Source organism: Rhinopithecus roxellana, chromosome 15 (genome assembly GCF_007565055.1).
Source record: "Rhinopithecus roxellana isolate Shanxi Qingling chromosome 15, ASM756505v1, whole genome shotgun sequence".
NCBI lineage: Eukaryota > Metazoa > Chordata > Mammalia > Primates > Cercopithecidae > Rhinopithecus > Rhinopithecus roxellana.
In genome coordinates, this window is record NC_044563.1 from 125,241,290 (window position 1) to 125,249,367 (window position 8,078).

The following is an 8,078-nucleotide window of genomic DNA, read 5'->3' on the forward strand; positions in this document are numbered from 1 at the left end:
GGGATGGAGGAAGATCTACCAAGCAAATGGAAAGCAAACAACAACAACAACAACAACAACAAAAAACAGGGGTTGCAATCCTAGTCTCTGATAAAACATACTTTAAACCAAGAAAGATCAAAAGAGACAAAGCCATTACATAACAGTAAAGGGATCAATTCAACAAGAAGAGTTAACTATCCTAAATATATATACACCCAATACAGGAGCACCCAGATTCATAAAGCAAGTCCTTAGAGACCTACAAAGAGACTTAGACTCACACACAATAATAATGGGAGACTTTAACACCCTACTGTCAATATTAGAGACAGCAAGGAAACAGAAGGTTAACAAGGACATCCAGGACTCGAACTCAGCTCTGCACCAAGCAGACCTAATAGATATCTACAGAACTCTCCACCCCAAATCAACAGAATATACATTCTTCTCAGCACCACATTGCACTTATTCCAAAATTGACCACATGGTTGGTAGTAAAGCACTCCTCAGCAAATGTAAAAGAGCAGAAATCAAAACAAACTGTCTCTCAGACCACAGTACAATCTAATTAGAACTCAGGATCAAGAAATTCACTCAAAACCACACAACTACATGGGAACTGAACAACCTGCTCCTGATTGACTACTGGGTACATAACAAAATGAAGGCAGAAATAAAAAGTGTTCTTTGAAACCAATGAGAACAAAGACACAATGTACCAGAATCTCTGGGACACATTTAAAACAGTGTGTAGAGGGAAATTAATAACACTAAATGCCCACAAGAGAAAGCAGGAAAGATCTAAGATCTAAAATCGATACCCTAACATCACAATTAAAAGAACTAGAGAAGCAAGAGCAAACATATTCAAAAGCTAGCAGAAGGCAAGAAATAACTAAGATCAGAGCAGAACTGAAGGAGATAGAGACACAAAAAACCCTTCAAAAAAATCAATGACTCCAGGAGCTAGTTTTTTGAAAAGATCAACAAAATTGATAGACCGCTAGCAAGACTAATAAAGAAGAAAAGAGAGAAGAATAAAATAGATGCAATAAAAAACAATAAAGGGGATATTACCACTGATCCCACAAAAATACAAACTACCATCGGAGAATGCTATAAACACCTCTATGTAAATAAACTAGAAAATCTAGAAGAAATGGATAAATTCCTGGACACATACACCCACCCAACACTAAACAAGGAAGAAGTTGAATCCCTGAATAGACTAATAACAGGCCCTGAAATTGAGGCAATAATTAATAGCCTACCAACCAGAAAAGTCCAGACGGATTCACAGCCAAATTCTACCAGAGATACAAAGAGGAACTGGTACCATTTCTTTTGAAACTATTCCAATTAATGGAAAAAGAGGGAATCCTCCCTCACTCATTTTATGAGGCCAGCATCATCCTGATACCAAAGTCTGGCAGAGACACAACAAAAAAAGAGAATTTTAGACCAATATCCTTGATGAACATCGATGCGAAAATACTCAATAAAATACAGGCAAACCGAATCCAGCAGCACATCAAAAAACTTATCCACCACGATCAAGTGGGCTTCATCCCTGGGATGCAAGGCTGGTTCAACATACGCAAATCAATAAATGTAATCCATCATATAAACAGAACCAAAGACAAAAACCACATGATTATCTCAATAGATGCAGAAAAGGCCTTCGACAAAATTCAACAGCCCTTCATGCTAAAAACTCTCAATAAACTAGGTATTGTTGGAACGTACCTCAAAATAATGAGTTATTTATGACAAATCCACAGCCAATATAACACTGAATGGGCAAAAACTGGAAGCATTCCCTTTGAAAACTGGCACAAGACAGGGATGCCTCTCTCACTACTCCTATTCAACATAGTGTTGGAAGTTCTGACCAGGGCAATGAGGCAAGAGAAAGAAATAAAGGGTATTCAATCAGGAAAGAGGAAGTCAAATTGTTCCCTGTTTGCAAATGACATCATTGTATATTTAGAAAACCCCATTATCTCAGCCCAAAATCTCCTTAAGCTGATAAGCAACTTCAGCAAAGACTCAGGATACAAAATCAATGTGCAGAAGTCACAAGCATTCCTATACACCAATAACAGAAAAACAGAGAGCCAAATCATGAGTGAACTCTCATTCACAATTGCTAGAAAGAGAATACCTAGGAATCCAACTTACAAGGGATGTGAAGGACCTCTTCAAGGAGAACTACAGACCACTGCTCAACAAAATAAAAGACGACACAAACAAATGGAAGAACATTCCATGCTCATGGATAGAAAGAATCAATATCGTGAAAATGGCCATACTGCCCAAGGTAATTTATAGATTCAATGCCATCCCCATCAAGCTACCAATGACTTTCTTCACAGAATTGGAAAAAACTACTTTAAAGTTCATATGGAACCAAAAAAGAGCCCACATAGCCAAGACAATCATAAGCAAAAATAACAGCTGGAGGCATCATGCTACCTGACTTCAAACTATACTACAAGGCTACAGTAACCAAAACAGCATGGTACTGGTACCAAAATAGAGATACAGACCAATGGAACAGGATAGAGGACTCAGAAATAATACCACTCATCTACAACCATCTGATCTTTGACAAACCTGACAAAAACAAGAAATGGGGAAAGGATTCCCTATTTAATAAATGGTGCTGGGAAAACTGGCTAGTCCTGTGTAGAAAGCTGAAACTGGATCCCTTCCTTACACCTTATACAAAAATTAATTCAAGATGGATTAAAGATTGAAATGTTAGACCTAAAACCATAAAAACCCTGGAAGAAAACCTAGGCAATACCATTCAGGACATAGGCATGGTCAAGGACTTCATGACTAAAACACCAAAAGCCATGGCAACAAAAGCCAAAATTGACAAATGGGATCTAATTAAACTAAAGAGCTTCTGCACAGCAGAAGAAACTACCATCAGAGTGAACAGGCAACCTACATAATGGGAGAAAATTTTTGCAATCTACCCATCTGACAAAGGGCTAATATCCAGAATCTACATAGAACTTAAACACATTTACAAGAAAAAATAAACAACCCCATCAAAAAGCGGGTGAAAGATATGAATAGACACTTCTCAAAAGAAGACATTTATGCAGCCAACAGACACATGAAAAAATGCTCATCATCACTGGTCATCAGAGAAATGCAAATCAAAAGCACAATGAGATACCATCTCATACCAGTTAGAATGGTGATCATTAAAAAGTCAGGAAACAACAGATGCTGGAAAGGATGTGGAGAAATAGGAACGCTTTTACACTGTTGGTGGGAGTGTAAACTAGTTCAACCATTGTGGAAGACAGTGTCATGATTCCTTAACGATCTAGAACTAGAAATACCATTTGACCCAGCAATCCCTTTACTGGGTGTATACCCAAAGGATTATAATTCATGCCACTACAAAGACACATGCACATGTATGTTTATTGTGGCACTATTCACAACAGCAAAGTCTTGGAACCAACCCAAATGTCCATCAATGATAGACTGGATTAAGAAAATGTGGCACATACACACCATGGAATACTATGCAGCCACAAAAAAGGATGAGTTCATGTCCCTTTGCAGGGACATGGATGCAGCTGAAAACCATCATTCTGAGCAAACTATCACAAGGACAGAAAACCAAACACTGCATGTTCTCACTCATAGATGGGAATCGAACAGTGAGAACACTTGGACACAGGGCAGGGAACATCACACACTGGGGCCTGTCGTTGGATGGGGGGTCTGGGAGGGAATAGCATTAGGAGAAATACCTAATGTAAATGACGAGTTAATGGGTGCAGCAAACCAACATAGCACATGTATACCTATGTAACAAACTTGCACGTTGTGCACATGTACCCTAGAACTTAAAGTATAATTAAAAAAAAAAAAAGAAATAAGCTGCTATATCCAAGGAGTAGGCAGTTGCACGTGGTCACCTTGGCCTTGGTCACCATGGCCATGACCTGGGCCAACTCATGATGAGTAAGAGGATGGCAAGTTGAGGCAAGCTGGGCAGCCCTGGGTAGGTTGTTCTATCCATTATTGTGGGGTTTGAAGTATCCAACTATTATTGTTGAATTGTCTGTTTTTCCCTGACAGTTTCTGCTTTATATATTTTGGGGCTCTGTTAGGTGCAGGTGCATATATTTATAATTATTATATATTCTTAAGGGATTGACTTTTTTTTTTTTTTTTTTCAAGATGGAGTCTATCTCTGTCACCTAGGATGGAGTGTAGTGGTGTGATCTTAGCTCACTGCAAACTCCGCCTCCTGGGCTGAAGCGATTCTCCCACCTCAGCCTCCTGAGTAGCTGGGATTTCAGGCGCATGCCACCATGCCTGACTAATTTTTGTATATTTAGTAGAGAAGGGGTTTCATCATATTGGTCAGGCTGGTCTTGAGCTCCTGACATCAAGTGATTCACCCACCTTCACTAGCATTTTTTATTTCTTAATATGGATTAATTTACTGTCTTGTATCTTTTTATTTCAGCCTTAAGGACTCCCTTTAGTATAGTCATGCATCTCTTAATGTTGGAGATACATTCTGAGAACTGTGTTGTTATGCGGTTTTTCACTGTGTGAAATAGAGTGTACTTACAGAAACCTAGATGGTATAGCCTACTACACGCCTAGGCTGTGTGGCATAGCCTATTGCTCTGAGGCTACAAACCTGGATAGCATATTACCATACTGAATACTGAAGGCAGTTGTAACACAATACTAAGTATTTATGTATCTAAACATAGAAAAGATACATTAAAAATACAGTATAAAAACTTCATTATAATCTTGTGGGATCACTGTTGAATATGTGGCACATGACTGTATTTCTTGTAGGACAGGTTCACTAGCAATGAATTCTCTCAGTTTTTGTCTACCTGAGATTATCTTAATTACTTTTTCACTTTTGAAGGATAGTTTTGCTAGATACAGAATTTTGGTTGACAATCTTTTTCTTTAAGGAATTTGAATGTGCCATTCTGGCTTCCATGGTTTCTGATGAGAAGCCAACTCTTAACTGTTAAACTGTTGATTGAGGATCGCTTTGTATGTGATAAGTTGCTTTCCTCATGCTGCTTCCAAGAATCTTTCTTGTCTTTGGCCTTAAACAATTTGATTATGATGTGTTTATGTGTGGATCTCTTTGATATATCCCACTTGGAGTTTATTGAGTTTCTTTCCATGTGCAGATTGATATTTTTCATCAAATTTGGAAAGTTTTTGGTCATTATTTTTTCAAATATTATTTCTGCTTCTCTCTTTCTTGGATGCTCATTACACACACACACACACACACACACACACACACACACACACACAGAGTACATTTTTGATGTTATCTCAAATGTCTCTGAATCTTTGTTCATTTTTCTCCATTATTTTTTCCTTTCTATCCCTTAGACTGTATAATATCAATTCACATATCTTTAATGCACAGATTCTTTCTTCTGCCTGTTCAGATCTGCTTTTGAGCCCCTCTAGTAAATTTTTCCTTTCAGTTATCGTACTACTCAACTCTAGAATTTATATTTGATTCTTTAAAAAATACATAATTTCGATCTCCTTATTGATATTCGTTTCCTGATAAGATTATTCTCACACCTTTTTCTAGTTCTTTGGATATGATTTTCTTTAGTTCTTTGAATGTATATAGAATAGATGATTTAAAGTGCTTCCTCAGGGACAGTTTTTATCAATTATTTTTTTCCCCCTGTGTATGTGCCTTACTTTCTTGTTTCTTTGTGTGCCTCATAATTTCTTACTGAAAGCTGCATTTTAAATAACATAATATGATACAGCAACTTTGGAAATAAGATTCTTGCCCTTCCTCGGGGTTTGTTGTTGTTGATGTTGCTTCTTTGTGGGTTTAGCGACTTTTCTGAGCTAATCCTGCAAAGTCTGTATTTTTGTCATGTGTGGCCACTGAAATTTCTGCTTAGTGTTTAGCTAATAATTTGACAGAGGGTGCCTTGATGTTTGGAACCAATAAGTCACCTTGTTTTTGCAGAGCGGCTCTGTGCATATGTTGGAACGTGCCTTCAACACTCAGACAGGACATTTTGACAACTCCACCTTAGCATTCCTGCTTGGGCAGAGCCTTAAGCTTAGCCCAGGTTGAGAGCTCAGGACCTTCCTTAGTTTTTTCCTGCAAATGTGCACAGCCCTAGGCATGTGCACCCTCCTGTGCGTACATATGGCTTTCTATATTCCTAGGAATATTTCAGAGCCTTTCAAGGCTCAAGGCCCTTTATAGATATTTTATTCCCCCAGATTTTCTTTTTAAGGTTTTTGGTTAGCCTGTTTTTTTTTGTTTTTGTTTTTTTTGTTTTTTTTTGTTTTTTTTGCCTCAACTGTCATCCATTGTTTTAGGCAACCACAAAGTCCAACAATTGTCTCCAGTTGTTTTCAACAAATACCCTTGAAGAAAAAGCTGTTCACTCCAGGCAAGTTTTGAGACAGATGAAATAAAGACAGTCTTGCAAATGGTATCTTCCAGGGAACCACTAGACAGGTCAAATAATTACAACTCTCTGGGGATGAGGATTTGAAGGAACTCCAAGGCTGTTCTACCACTTCTTGTAGCTGCCAGGCTGCTGGTTTCCATGGTGATTGTGGTTTGTTGGTTATCAAGGCTACTGCAGAGTTGGGGTGAGGGGGCTGGAATTGTAACAAGTTAAAATGCCACAAGGCTCACTCTTCTTACTAAAATTATGTCATTTTTTTTTTTCTTGAACGAAGACTTCCCAGATTGCTATAAACTTTTGATTAATTTCCAGAGTTCTGAAAAATTTGATTCTCACCATTTTTGCCATTTTTCTCATTGCTTTTAGGGAGGAGGGAATTTTCAGAGGATTTTACTCCTACCATTTTCATTGACATTACCTGCAATATATTTTAAATGTCCTTCTCTGTGATTGCTTTGTCACTTCTCAAAACTCAGTTCAAATGTCTCCTCCATTGCGAAGCCCTCTTCTTTGTATCCTCAGGGCAGCTATTCCTCTATTCTCTTATACCTCTGGGTTTATGCCTTTGTTATTTCACTTTTCATAGTAACAATTAGTTACATCTGTTTCTATCCCTTTTTTCAGTCTGTAAGCACCCAGTCTTTGACTTGTTCATCCCCCATGCCCAGGCTAGTTTCTGACACACAGTAGATACTCAGGTTTGTAGTCTGAAGAATATTCTCTCCTTCTTCTATAATTCACAGCTGACCTCTGTCTCTTCATTGTCTTATGTGTGCCCTGGTGTGATGACCATAAGTTCAGAGTTGACACACTGAGTGTATGATATAGTTTGGATCTGTGTCCCAACCCAAATCTCATGTCAAATTATAATCCTCAGTGTTAAAAGTGGCCCCTGATGGGAGGTGATTTGATCATGGGGGTGGATCCTTCATGATCAAGAAACCTTCATGATTCATCATCCACTTGGTGCTATTCTCGTGAGAGTTCTCATGGGATCTGGTTGTTTAAAAGTGTGTGGCACCTCCCCCGTCTCTCTCATGCTGTTGCTCCTGCCATGTTAGAGGCCTTACTCCCCCTTTGTCTTTCACCATGATTGGAAGCTTCCTGAGGCCTCCCCAGAAGCAGAAGTCACTGCTTCCTGTACAGCCTGTGGAACCGTAAGTCAATTAAACTTCTTTTCCCCAGAAATTATCCAGTCTCAGGTATTTATTTACAACAGTGCAAGAACTGACTAATACAGTGTATGAGGAAAATAGGGAGCAAAAAGTTAAATCCTGTGTGGGTGATATTCAGCAACAACAACAACAACAATAACAATAGCAGCTACAGTTTGCTGAATACAGTCTGTGCTAGACACCAGGCTATGGGCTTTATAGGCAATATCTCAATGAATTGTAACATCAACCTATGAGGTAAATACTATTATCCTCATTTTACAGGTGAGGCTGAGTAAGGGAAGTGGGAGAATTGAGGTTGGATGAAGGCCTTTTCTCTAAAGCCTATATTCTTAACTTTCCCATCTGAGGGGTTTTTGAGCAGCCAGTTGGAGGAAAGGAAGCCCCACCTGTGTTTACCTTCCCTAGGACCTATTCTGCCTCCTTGTCTAAAGAGATG